Raw genomic sequence first — 15,159 nt, 5'->3', positions numbered from 1 at the left:
ACAGGTGGAGAACAGGAAGGAAGGATGACCGCAGGTGGAGAACAGGAAGGAAGGATGACCACCCAGGTGGAGAACAGGAAGGAATGATGACCTCCAGACCAGACACCAGTTGGAGAACAGGAAGGAAGGATGACCACCAGACCAGACACCAGGTGGAGAACAGGAAGGAAGGATGACCACAAGTGGAGAACAGGAAGGAGGATGACCACCAGATGGAGAACAGGAAGGAAGGACGACCACCAGACCAGACACCAGGTGGAGAACAGGAAGGAAGGATGACCTCTAGACCAGTCACCAGGTGGAAAACAGGAAGGAAGGATGACCACCAGGTGGAGAACAGGAAGGAAGGATGACCACCAGGTGGAGATGAGGAAGGAAGGATGACCACCAGGTGGAGAACAGGAAGGAAGGATGACCACCAGACCAGACACCAGGTGGAGAACAGGAAGGAAGGATGACCACCAGGTGGAGAAGAGGAAGGAGGGATGACCACCAGGTGGAGAACAGGAAGGAAAGATGACCACCAGACCAGACACCAGGTGGAGAACAGGAAGGAAGGATGACCACCAGACCAGACACCAGGTGGAGAACAGGAAGGAATGATGACCACCAGACCAGACACCAGGTGGAGAACAGGAAGGAAGGATACCACCAGGTGGAGAAGAGGAAGGAGGGATGACCGCAGGTGGAGAACAGGAAGGAAGGATGACCACCAGGTGGAGAACAGGAAGGAATGATGACCACAGGTGGAGAACAGGATGGAAGGATGACACCAGCTGGAGAACAGGAAGGAAGGATGACCACAGGTGGAGAACAGGAAGGAAGGATGACCACAGGTGGAGAACAGGAAGGAAGGATGACACCAGCTGGAGAACAGGAAGGAAGGATGACCACAGGTGGAGAACAGGAAGGAAGGATGACCACAGGTGGAGAACAGGAAGGAAGGATGACCGCAGGTGGAGAACAGGAAGGAAGGATGACCACAGGTGGAGAACAGGAAGGAAGGATGACCACAGGTGGAGAACAGGAAGGAAGGATGACCACCAGGTGGAGAACAGGAAGGAAGGATGACCACAGGTGGAGAACAGGAAGGAAGGATGACCACAGGTGGAGAACAGGAAGGAAGGATGACCACAGGTGGAGAACAGGAAGGAAGGATGACCACAGGTGGAGAACAGGAAGGAAGGATGACCACAGGTGGAGAACAGGAAGGAAGGATGACCAGGTAGAGAACAGGAAGGAATGTTGACCTCCAGACCAGACACCAGGTGGAGAACAGGAAGGAAGGATGACCACCAGACCAGAAACCAGCTGGAGAACAGGAAGGAAAGATGACCACCAGACCAGACACTAGCTGGAGAACAGGAAGGAAGGATGACCACAGGTGGAGAACAGGAAGGAAGGATGACCACCAGACCAGACACCAGCTGGAGAACAGGAAGGAAGGATGACCACCAGACCAGACACCAGCTGGATAACAGGAAGGAAGGATGACCACCAGACCAGACACCAGCTGGAGAACAGGAAGGAAGGATGACCACCAGGTGGAGAACAGGAAGGAAGGATGACCACAGGTGGAGAACAGGAAGGAAGGATGACACCAGCTGGAGAACAGGAAGGAAGGATGACCACAGGTGGAGAACAGGAAGGAAGGATGACCACCAGGTGGAGAACAGGAAGGAAGGATGACCACAGGTGGAGAACAGGAAGGAAGGATGACCACAGGTGGAGAACAGGAAGGAAGGATGACCACAGGTGGAGAACAGGAAGGAAGGATGACCACCGGTGGAGAACAGGAAGGAAGGATGACCAAAGGTGGAGAACAGGAAGGAAGGATGACCACAGGTGGAGAACAGGAAGGAAGGATGACCAGGTGGAGAACAGGAAGGAAGGATGACCACCAGGTGGAGAACAGGAAGGAAGGATGACCACAGGTGGAGAACAGGAAGGAAGGATGACCGCAGGTGGAGAACAGGAAGGAAGGATGACCACCCAGGTGGAGAACAGGAAGGAATGATGACCTCCAGACCAGACACCAGTTGGAGAACAGGAAGGAAGGATGACCACCAGACCAGACACCAGGTGGAGAACAGGAAGGAAGGATGACCACAGGTGGAGAACAGGAAGGAAGGATGACCACCAGGTGGAGAACAGTAAGGAAGGACGACCACCAGACCAGACACCAGGTGGTGAACAGGAACGAAGGATGACCTCTAGACCAGACACCAGGTGGAAAACAGGAAGGAAGGATGACCACCAGGTGGAGAAGAGGAAGGAAGGATGACCACCAGGTGGAGAAGAGGAAGGAAGGATGACCACAGGTGGAGAACAGGAAGGAAGGATGACCACAGGTGGAGAACAGGAAGGAAGGATGACCAGGTGGAGAACAGGAAGGAAGGATGACCACAGGTGGAGAACAGGAAGGAAGGATGCCAACCAGGTGGAGAACAGGAAGGAAGGATGACCACAGGTGGAGAACAGGAAGGAAGGATGACCACAGGTGGAGAACAGGAAGGAAGGATGACCACCAGGTCGAGAACAGGAACGAATGATGACCTCCAGACAAGACACCAGTATGAGAACAGGAAGGAAGGATGACCACCAGACCAGACACCAGGTGGAGAACAGGAAGGAAGGATGACCACAGGTGGAGAACAGGAAGGAGGATGACCACCAGATGGAGAACAAGAAGGAAGGACGACCACCAGACCAGACACCAGGTGGAGAACAGGAAGGAAGGATGACCTCTAGACCAGTCACCAGGTGGAAAACAGGAAGGAAGGATGACCACCAGGTGGAGAACAGGAAGGAAGGATGACCACCAGGTGGAGATGAGGAAGGAAGGATGACCACCAGGTGGAGAACAGGAAGGAAGGATGACCACCAGACCAGACACCAGGTGGAGAACAGGAAGGAAGGATGACCACCAGACCAGATACCAGGTGGAGAACATGAAGGAAGGATGACCACCAGACCAGACACCAGGTGGAGAACAGGAAGGAATGATGACCACCAGACCAGACACCAGGTGGAGAACAGGAAGGAAGGATACCACCAGGTGGAGAAGAGGAAGGAGGGATGACCGCAGGTGGAGAACAGGAAGGAAGGATGACCACCAGGTGGAGAACAGGAAGGAATGATGACCTCCAGACCAGACACCAGTTGGAGAACAGGAAGGAAGGATGACCACCAGACCAGACACCAGGTGGAGAACAGGAAGGAAGGATGACCACAGGTGGAGAACAGGAAGGAAGGATGACCACCAGGTGGAGAACAGTAAGGAAGGACGACCACCAGACCAGACACCAGGTGGTGAACAGGAAGGAAGGATGACCACCAGGTGGAGTTCAGGAAGGAAGGATGACCAACAGACCAGACACCAGGTGGAGAACAGGAAGGAAGGATGACCACCAGACCAGACACCAGGTGGAGAACATGAAGGAAGGATGACCACCAGACCAGACACCAGGTGGAGAACAGGAAGGAAGGATGACCACCAGACCAGACACCAGGTGGAGAACAGGAAGGAAGGATGACCACCAGGTGGAGAACAGGAAGGAATGATGACCTCCAGACCAGACACCAGGTGGAGAACAGGAAGGAAGGATGACCACCAGACCAGAAACCAGCTGGAGAACAGGAAGGAAAGATGACCACCAGACCAGACACCAGGTGGAGAACAGGAAGGAAGGATGACCACCAGGTGGAGTTCAGGAAGGAAGGATGACCAACAGACCAGACACCAGGTGGAGAACAGGAAGGAAGGATGACCACCAGACCAGACACCAGGTGGAGAACATGAAGGAGGATGACCACCAGACCAGACACCAGGTGGAGAACAGGAAGGAAGGATGACCACCAGACCAGACACCAGGTGGAGAACAGGAAGGAAGGATGACCACCAGGTGGAGAACAGGAAGGAATGATGACCTCCAGACCAGACACCAGGTGGAGAACAGGAAGGAAGGATGACCACCAGACCAGAAACCAGCTGGAGAACAGGAAGGAAAGATGACCACCAGACCAGACACCAGCTGGAGAACAGGAAGGAAGGATGACCACAGGTTGAGAACAGGAAGGATGGATGACCACCAGACCAGACACCAGCTGGAGAACAGGAAGGAAGGATGACCACCAGACCAGACACCAGCTGGAGAACAGGAAAGAAGGATGACCACCAGACCATACACCAGCTGGAGAACAGGAAGGAAGGATGACCACCAGGTGGAGAACAGGAAGGAAGGATGACCACAGGTGGAGAACAGGATGGAAGGATGACACCAGCTGGAGAACAGGAAGGAAGGAAGGAAGGAGAACAGGAAGGAATGATGACCTCCAGACCAGACACCAGGTGGAGAACAGGAAGGAAGGATGACCACCAGACCAGAAACCAGCTGGAGAACAGGAAGGAAAGATGACCACCAGACCAGACACCAGGTGGAGAACAGGAAGGAAGGATGACCACCAGGTGGAGTTCAGGAAGGAAGGATGACCAACAGACCAGACACCAGGTGGAGAACAGGAAGGAAGGATGACCACCAGACCAGACACCAGGTGGAGAACATGAAGGAAGGATGACCACCAGACCAGACACCAGGTGGAGAACAGGAAGGAATGATGACCACCAGACCAGACACCAGGTGGAGAACAGGAAGGAAGGATACCACCAGGTGGAGAAGAGGAAGGAGGGATGACCGCAGGTGGAGAACAGGAAGGAAGGATGACCACCAGGTGGAGAACAGGAAGGAATGATGACCTCCAGACCAGACACCAGTTGGAGAACAGGAAGGAAGGATGACCACCAGACCAGACACCAGGTGGAGAACAGGAAGGAAGGATGACCACAGGTGGAGAACAGGAAGGAAGGATGACCACCAGGTGGAGAACAGTAAGGAAGGACGACCACCAGACCAGACACCAGGTGGTGAACAGGAAGGAAGGATGACCACCAGGTGGAGTTCAGGAAGGAAGGATGACCAACAGACCAGACACCAGGTGGAGAACAGGAAGGAAGGATGACCACCAGACCAGACACCAGGTGGAGAACATGAAGGAAGGATGACCACCAGACCAGACACCAGGTGGAGAACAGGAAGGAAGGATGACCACCAGACCAGACACCAGGTGGAGAACAGGAAGGAAGGATGACCACCAGGTGGAGAACAGGAAGGAATGATGACCTCCAGACCAGACACCAGGTGGAGAACAGGAAGGAAGGATGACCACCAGACCAGAAACCAGCTGGAGAACAGGAAGGAAAGATGACCACCAGACCAGACACCAGGTGGAGAACAGGAAGGAAGGATGACCACCAGGTGGAGTTCAGGAAGGAAGGATGACCAACAGACCAGACACCAGGTGGAGAACAGGAAGGAAGGATGACCACCAGACCAGACACCAGGTGGAGAACATGAAGGAAGGATGACCACCAGACCCAGACACCAGGTGGAGAACAGGAAGGAAGGATGACCACCAGACCAGACACCAGGTGGAGAACAGGAAGGAAGGATGACCACCAGGTGGAGAACAGGAAGGAATGATGACCTCCAGACCAGACACCAGGTGGAGAACAGGAAGGAAGGATGACCACCAGACCAGAAACCAGCTGGAGAACAGGAAGGAAAGATGACCACCAGACCAGACACCAGCTGGAGAACAGGAAGGAAGGATGACCACAGGTTGAGAACAGGAAGGATGGATGACCACCAGACCAGACACCAGCTGGAGAACAGGAAGGAAGGATGACCACCAGACCAGACACCAGCTGGAGAACAGGAAAGAAGGATGACCACCAGACCATACACCAGCTGGAGAACAGGAAGGAAGGATGACCACCAGGTGGAGAACAGGAAGGAAGGATGACCACAGGTGGAGAACAGGATGGAAGGATGACACCAGCTGGAGAACAGGAAGGAAGGAAGGAAGGAGAACAGGAAGGAATGATGACCTCCAGACCAGACACCAGGTGGAGAACAGGAAGGAAGGATGACCACCAGACCAGAAACCAGCTGGAGAACAGGAAGGAAAGATGACCACCAGACCAGACACCAGGTGGAGAACAGGAAGGAAGGATGACCACCAGGTGGAGTTCAGGAAGGAAGGATGACCAACAGACCAGACACCAGGTGGAGAACAGGAAGGAAGGATGACCACCAGACCAGACACCAGGTGGAGAACATGAAGGAAGGATGACCACCAGACCAGACACCAGGTGGAGAACAGGAAGGAAGGATGACCACCAGACCAGACACCAGGTGGAGAACAGGAAGGAAGGATGACCACCAGGTGGAGAACAGGAAGGAATGATGACCTCCAGACCAGACACCAGGTGGAGAACAGGAAGGAAGGATGACCACCAGACCAGAAACCAGCTGTAGAACAGGAAGGAAAGATGACCACCAGACCAGACACCAGCTGGAGAACAGGAAGGAAGGATGACCACAGGTTGAGAACAGGAAGGATGGATGACCACCAGACCAGACACCAGCTGGAGAACAGGAAGGAAGGATGACCACCAGACCAGACACCAGCTGGAGAACAGGAAAGAAGGATGACCACCAGACCATACACCAGCTGGAGAACAGGAAGGAAGGATGACCACCAGGTGGAGAACAGGAAGGAAGGATGACCACAGGTGGAGAACAGGAAGGAAGGATGACACCAGCTGGAGAACAGGAAGGAAGGATGACCACAGGTGGAGAACAGGAAGGAAGGATGACCACAGGTGGAGAACAGGAAAGGAAGGATGACCACAGGTGGAGAACATGGAGGGAAGGATGACCACAGGTGGAGAACAGAAAGGAAGGATGACCACAGGTGGAGAACAGGAAGGAAGGATGACCGCAGGTGGAGAACAGGAAGGAAGGATGACCACAGCTGGAGAACAGGAAGGAAGGATGACCACAGGTGGAGAACAGGAAGGAAGGATGACCACAGGTGGAGAACAGGAAGGAAGGATGACCACAGGTGGAGAACAGGAAGGAAGGATGACCAGGTGGAGAACAGGAAGGAAAGATGACCACAGGTGGAGAACAGGAATAAAGGATGACCACAGGTGGAGAACAGGAAGGAAGGATGACCACAGGTGGAGAACAGGAAGGAAGGATGACCACAGGTGAAGAACAGGAAGGAAGGATAACCACCAGGTGGAGAACAGGAAGGAATGATGACCTCCAGACCAGACACCAGTTGGAGAACAGGAAGGAAGGATGACCACCAGACCAGACACCAGGTGGAGAACAGGAAGGAAGGATGACCACAGGTGGAGAACAGGAAGGAAGGATGACCACCAGGTGGAGAAGAGGAAGGAAGGATGACTACCAGGTGGAGAACAGAAAGGAAGGATGACCACCAGACCAGACACCAGGTGGAGAACAGGAAGGAAGGATGACTACCAGGTGGAGAAGAGGAAGGAGGGATGACCACCAGGTGGAGAACAGGAAGGAAAGATGACCAACAGACCAGACACCAGGTGGAGAACAGGAAGGAAGGATGACCACCAGGTGGAGTTCAGGAAGGAAGGATGACCAACAGACCAGACACCAGGTGGAGAACAGGAAGGAAGGATGACCACCAGACCAGACACCAGGTGGAGAACAGAAAGGAAGGATGACCACCAGACCAGACACCAGGTGGAGAACAGGAAGGAAGGATGACCACCAGGTGGAGAACAGGAAGGAATGATGACCTCCAGACCAGACAGCAGTTGGAGAACAGGAAGGAAGGATGACCACCAGACCAGACACCAGGTGGAGAACAGGAAGGAAGGATGACCACTAGACCAGACACCAGCTGGAGAACAGGAAGGAAGGATGACCACAGGTGGAGAACAGGAAGGAAGGATGACCACCAGAACAGACACCAGCTGGAGAACAGGAAGGAATGATGACCACCTGACCAGACACCAGCTGGAGAACAGGAAGGAAGGATGACCACCAGACCAGACACCAGCTGGAGAACAGGAAGGAAGGATGACCACAGGTGGAGAACAGGAAGGAAGGATGACCACCAGGTGGAGAACAGGAAGGAAGGATGACCACCGGTGGAGAACAGGAAGGAAGGATGACCACAAGTGGAGAACAGGAAGGAAGGATGACCACAGGTGGAGAACAGGAAGGAAGGATGACCACAGGTGGAGAACAGGAAGGAAGGAAGGATGACCACAGGTGGAGAACAGGAAGGAAGGATGACCAGGTGGAGAACAGGAAGGAAGGATGACCACCAGGTGGAGAACAGGAAGGAAGGATGACCACAGGTGGAGAACAGGAAGGAAGGATGACCGCAGGTGGAGAACAGGAAGGAAGGATGACCACCAGGTGGAGAACAGGAAGGAATGATGACCTCCAGACCAGACACCAGTTGGAGAACAGGAAGGAAGGATGACCACCAGGTGGAGAACAGTAAGGAAGGACGACCACCAGACCAGACACCAGGTGGTGAACAGGAACGAAGGATGACCTCTAGACCAGACACCAGGTGGAAAACAGGAAGGAAGGATGACCACCAGGTGGAGAACAGGAAGGAAGGATGACCACCAGGTGGAGAAGAGGAAGGAAGGATGACCACAGGTGTAGAACAGGAAGGAAGGATGACCACAGGTGGAGAACAGGAAGGAAGGATGACCACAGGTGGAGAACAGGAAGGAAGGATGACCAGGTGGAGAACAGGAAGGAAGGATGACCACAGGTGGAGAACAGGAAGGAAGGATGCCAACCAGGTGGAGAACAGGAAGGAAGGATGACCACAGGTGGAGAACAGGAAGGAAGGATAACCACCAGGTGGAGAACAGGAAGGAATGATGACCTCCAGACCAGACACCAGTTGGAGAACAGGAAGGAAGGATGACCACCAGACCAGACACCAGGTGGAGAACAGGAAGGAATGATGACCACAGGTGGAGAACAGGAAGGAAGGATGACCACCAGGTGGCGAACAGGAAGGAAGGATGACCACCAGATGTAAAACAGGAAGGAAGGACGACCACCAGACCAGACACCAGGTGGAGAACATGAAGGAAGGATGACCACCCGACCAGACACCAGGTGGAGAACAGGAAGGAAGGATGACCACCAGACCAGACACCAGGTGGAGAACAGGAAGGAAGGATGACCACCAGGTGGAGAACAGGAAGGAATGATGACCTCCAGACCAGAAACCAGCTGGAGAACAGGAAGGAAAGATGACCACCAGACCAGACACCAGCTGGAGAACAGGAAGAAGGATGACCACAGGTGGAGAACAGGAAGGATGGATGACCACCAGACCAGACACCAGCTGGAGAACAGGAAGGAAGGATGACCACCAGACCAGACACCAGCTGGAGAACAGGAAAGAAGGATGACCACCAGACCAGACACCAGCTGGAGAACAGGAAGGAAGGATGACCACCAGGTGGAGAACAGGAAGGAAGGATGACCACAGGTGGAGAACAGGATGGAAGGATGACACCAGCTGGAGAACAGGAAGGAAGGATGACCACAGGTGGAGAACAAGAAGGAAGGATGACCACAGGTGGAGAACAGGAAGGAAGGATGACCACAGGTGGAGAACAGGAAAGGAAGGATGACCACAGGTGGAGAACATGGAGGGAAGGATGACCACAGGTGGAGAACAGAAAGGAAGGATGACCACAGGTGGAGAACAGGAAGGAAGGATGACCGCAGGTGGAGAACAGGAAGGAAGGATGACCACCAGACCAGACACCAGGTGGAGAACAGGAAGGAAGGATGACCACCAGGTGGAGAACAGGAAGGAATGATGACCTCCAGACCAGAAACCAGCTGGAGAACAGGAAGGAAAGATGACCACCAGACCAGACACCAGCTGGAGAACAGGAAGGAAGGATGACCACAGGTGGAGAACAGGAAGGATGGATGACCACCAGACCAGACACCAGCTGGAGAACAGGAAGGAAGGATGACCACCAGACCAGACACCAGCTGGAGAACAGGAAAGAAGGATGACCACCAGACCAGACACCAGCTGGAGAACAGGAAGGAAGGATGACCACCAGGTGGAGAACAGGAAGGAAGGATGACCACAGGTGGAGAACAGGATGGAAGGATGACACCAGCTGGAGAACAGGAAGGAAGGATGACCACAGGTGGAGAACAAGAAGGAAGGATGACCACAGGTGGAGAACAGGAAGGAAGGATGACCACAGGTGGAGAACAGGAAAGGAAGGATGACCACAGGTGGAGAACATGGAGGGAAGGATGACCACAGGTGGAGAACAGAAAGGAAGGATGACCACAGGTGGAGAACAGGAAGGAAGGATGACCGCAGGTGGAGAACAGGAAGGAAGGATGACCACAGCTGGAGAACAGGAAGGAAGGATGACCACAGGTGGAGAACAGGAAGGAAGGATGACCACAGGTGGAGAACAGGAAGGAAGGATGACCACAGGTGGAGAACAGGAAGGAATGATGACCTCCAGACCAGACAGCAATTGGAGAACAGGAAGGAAGGATGACCACCAGACCAGACACCAGGTGGAGAACAGGAAGGAAGGATGACCACAGGTGGAGAACAGGAAGGGAGGATGACGACCAGGTGGAGAAGAGGAAGGAAGGATGACCACCAGGTGGAGAACAGAAAGGAAGGATGACTACCAGACCAGACACCAGGTGGAGAACAGGAAGGAAGGATGACCACCAGGTGGAGAAGAGGAAGGAGGGATGACCACCAGGTGGAGAACAGGAAGGAAAGATGACCACCAGACCAGACACCAGGTGGAGAACAGGAAGGAAGGATGACCACCAGGTGGAGTTCAGGAAGGAAGGATGACCAACAGACCAGACACCAGGTGGAGAACAGGAAGGAAGGATGACCACCAGACCAGAAACCAGGTGGAGAACATGAAGGAAGGATGACCACCAGACCAGACACCAGGTGGAGAACAGGAAGGAAGGATGACCACCAGACCAGACACCAGGTGGAGAACAGGAAGGAAGGATGACCACCAGGTGGAGAACTGGAAGGAATGATGACCTCCAGACCAGACAGCAGTTGGAGAACAGGAAGGAAGGATGACCACCAGACCAGACACCAGGTGGAGAACAGGAAGGAAGGATGACCACAGGTGGAGAACAGGAAGGAAGGATGACCACCAGGTGGCGAACAGGAAGGAAGGATGACCACCAGATGTAAAACAGGAAGGAAGGACGACCACCAGACCAGACACCAGGTGGAGAACATGAAGGAAGGATGACCACCCGACCAGACACCAGGTGGAGAACAGGAAGGAAGGATGACCACCAGACCAGACACCAGGTGGAGAACAGGAAGGAAGGATGACCACCAGGTGGAGAACAGGAAGGAATGATGACCTCCAGACCAGAAACCAGCTGGAGAACAGGAAGGAAAGATGACCACCAGACCAGACACCAGCTGGAGAACAGGAAGGAAGGATGACCACAGGTGGAGAACAGGAAGGATGGATGACCACCAGACCAGACACCAGCTGGAGAACAGGAAGGAAGGATGACCACCAGACCAGACACCAGCTGGAGAACAGGAAAGAAGGATGACCACCAGACCAGACACCAGCTGGAGAACAGGAAGGAAGGATGACCACCAGGTGGAGAACAGGAAGGAAGGATGACCACAGGTGGAGAACAGGATGGAAGGATGACACCAGCTGGAGAACAGGAAGGAAGGATGACCACAGGTGGAGAACAAGAAGGAAGGATGACCACAGGTGGAGATCAGGAAGGAAGGATGACCACAGGTGGAGAACAGGAAAGGAAGGATGACCACAGGTGGAGAACATGGAGGGAAGGATGACCACAGGTGGAGAACAGAAAGGAAGGATGACCACAGGTGGAGAACAGGAAGGAAGGATGACCGCAGGTGGAGAACAGGAAGGAAGGATGACCACAGCTGGAGAACAGGAAGGAAGGATGACCACAGGTGGAGAACAGGAAGGAAGGATGACCACAGGTGGAGAACAGGAAGGAAGGATGACCACAGGTGGAGAACAGGAAGGAAGGATGACCAGGTGGAGAACAGGAAGGAAGGATGACCACAGGTGGAGAACAGGAAGGAAGGATGACCACAGGTGGAGAACAGGAAGGAAGGATGACCACAGGTGGGGAACAGGAAGGAAGGATGACCACAGGTGGAGAACAGGAAGGAAGGATAACCACCAGGTGGAGAACAGGAAGGAATGATGACCTCCAGACCAGACACCAGTTGGAGAACAGGAAGGAAGGATGACCACCAGACCAGACACCAGGTGGAGAACAGGAAGGAAGGATGACCACAGGTGGAGAACAGGAAGGAAGGATGACCACCAGGTGGAGAAGAGGAAGGAAGGATGACCACCAGGTGGAGAACAGAAAGGAAGGATGACTACCAGACCAGACACCAGGTGGAGAACATGAAGGAAGGATGACCACCAGATGGAGAAGAGGAAGGAGGGTATGACCACCAGGTGGAGAACAGGAAGGAAAGATGACCACCAGACCAGACACCAGGTGGAGAACAGGAAGGAAGGATGACCACCAGGTGGAGTTCAGGAAGGAAGGATGACCAACAGACCAGACACCAGGTGGAGAACAGGAAGGAAGGATGACCACCAGACCAGAAACCAGGTGGAGAACATGAAGGAAGGATGACCACCAGACCAGACACCAGGTGGAGAACAGGAAGGAAGGATGACCACCAGACCAGACACCAGGTGGAGAACAGGAAGGAAGGATGACCACCAGGTGGAGAACTGGAAGGAATGATGACCTCCAGACCAGACAGCAGTTGGAGAACAGGAAGGAAGGATGACCACCAGACTAGACACCAGGTGGAGAACAGGAAGGAAGGATGACCACTAGACCAGACACCAGCTGGAGAACAGGAAGGAAGGATGACCACAGGTGGAGAACAGGAAGGAAGGATGACCACAGGTGGAGAACAGGAACAAAGGATGACCACAGGTGGAGAACAGGAAGGAAGGATGACCACCAGGTGGAGAACAGGAAGGAAGGATGACCACAGGTGGAGAACAGGAAGGAAGGATGACCACAGGTGGAGAACAGGAACAAAGGATGACCACAGGTGGAGAACAGGAAGGAAGGATGACAACAGGTGGAGAACAGGAAGGAAGGATGACCACAGGTGGAGAACAGGAAGGAAGGATGACCACCAGGTGGAGAACAGGAAGGAATGATGACCTCCAGACCAGACACCAGGTGGAGAACAGGAAGGAAGGATGACCACAGGTGGCGAACAGGAAGGAAGGATGACCACCAGATGTAGAACAGGAAGGAAGGACGACCACCAGACCAGACACCAGGTGGAGAACAGGAATGAAGGATGACCTCTAGACCAGACACCAGGTGGAAAACAGGAAGGAAGGATGACCACCAGGTGGAGAACAGGAAGGAAGGATGACCACCAGGTGGAGAAGAGGAAGGAAGCATGACCACCAGGTGGAGAACAGGAAGGAAGGATGACCACTTTACCAGACACCAGGTGGAGAACAAGAAGGAAGGATGACCACAGGTGGAGAACAGGAAGGAAGGATGACACCAGCTGGAGAACAGGAAGGAAGGATGACCACAGGTGGAGAACAGGAAGGAAGGATGACCACAGGTGGAGAACAGGAAGGAAGGATGACCAGGTGGAGAACAGGAAGGAAGGATGACCACAGGTGGAGAACAGGAAGGAAGGATGACCACAAGTGGAGAACAGGAAGGAAGGATGACCACAGGTGGAGAACAGGAAGGAAGGATGACCACAGGTGGAGAACAGGAAGGAAGGATAACCACCAGGTGGAGAACAGGAAGGAATGATGACCTCCAGACCAGACACCAGTTGGAGAACAGGAAGGAAGGATGACCACCAGACCAGACACCAGGTGGAGAACAGGAAGGAAGGATGACCACAGATGGAGAACAGGAAGGAAGGATGACCACCAGGTGGAGAAGAGGAAGGAAGGATGACCACCAGGTGGAGAACAGAAAGGAAGGATGACTACCAGACCAGACACCAGGTGGAGAACAGGAAGGAAGGATGACCACCAGGTGGAGAAGAGGAAGGAGGGATGACCACCAGGTGGAGAACAGGAAGGAAAGATGACCACCAGACCAGACACCAGGTGGAGAACAGGAAGGAAGGATGACCACCAGGTGGAGTTCAGGAAGGAAGGATGACCAACAGACCAGACACCAGGTGGAGAACAGGAAGGAAGGATGACCACCAGACCAGAAACCAGGTGGAGAACATGAAGGAAGGATGACCACCAGACCAGACACCAGGTGGAGAACAGGAAGGAAGGATGACCACCAGACCAGACACCAGGTGGAGAACAGGAAGGAAGGATGACCACCAGGTGGAGAACTGGAAGGAATGATGACCTCCAGACCAGACAGCAGTTGGAGAACAGGAAGGAAGGATGACCACCAGACTAGACACCAGGTGGAGAACAGGAAGGAAGGATGACCACTAGACCAGACACCAGCTGGAGAACAGGAAGGAAGGATGACCACAGGTGGAGAACAGGAAGGAAGGATGACCACAGGTGGAGAACAGGAACAAAGGATGACCACAGGTGGAGAACAGGAAGGAAGGATGACCACCAGGTGGAGAACAGGAAGGAAGGATGACCACAGGTGGAGAACAGGAAGGAAGGATGACCACAGGTGGAGAACAGGAACAAAGGATGACCACAGGTGGAGAACAGGAAGGAAGGATGACAACAGGTGGAGAACAGGAAGGAAGGATGACCACAGGTGGAGAACAGGAAGGAAGGATGACCACCAGGTGGAGAACAGGAAGGAATGATGACCTCCAGACCAGACATCAGGTGGAGAACAGGAAGGAAGGATGACCACAGGTGGCGAACAGGAAGGAAGGATGACCACCAGATGTAGAACAGGAAGGAAGGACGACCACCAGACCAGACACCAGGTGGAGAACAGGAATGAAGGATGACCTCTAGACCAGACACCAGGTGGAAAACAGGAAGGAAGGATGACCACCAGGTGGAGAACAGGAAGGAAGGATGACCACCAGGTGGAGAAGAGGAAGGAAGCATGACCACCAGGTGGAGAACAGGAAGGAAGGATGACCACTTTACCAGACACCAGGTGGAGAACAAGAAGGAAGGATGACCACAGGTGGAGAACAGGAAGGAAGGATGACACCAGCTGGAGAACAGGAAGG

The sequence above is a fragment of the Oncorhynchus kisutch genome, linkage group LG26, assembly GCF_002021735.2.
Source record: "Oncorhynchus kisutch isolate 150728-3 linkage group LG26, Okis_V2, whole genome shotgun sequence".
In the NCBI taxonomy this organism is placed as follows: Eukaryota; Metazoa; Chordata; class Actinopteri; order Salmoniformes; family Salmonidae; genus Oncorhynchus; species Oncorhynchus kisutch.
Note: the sequence above shows the minus strand (reverse complement) of the source record.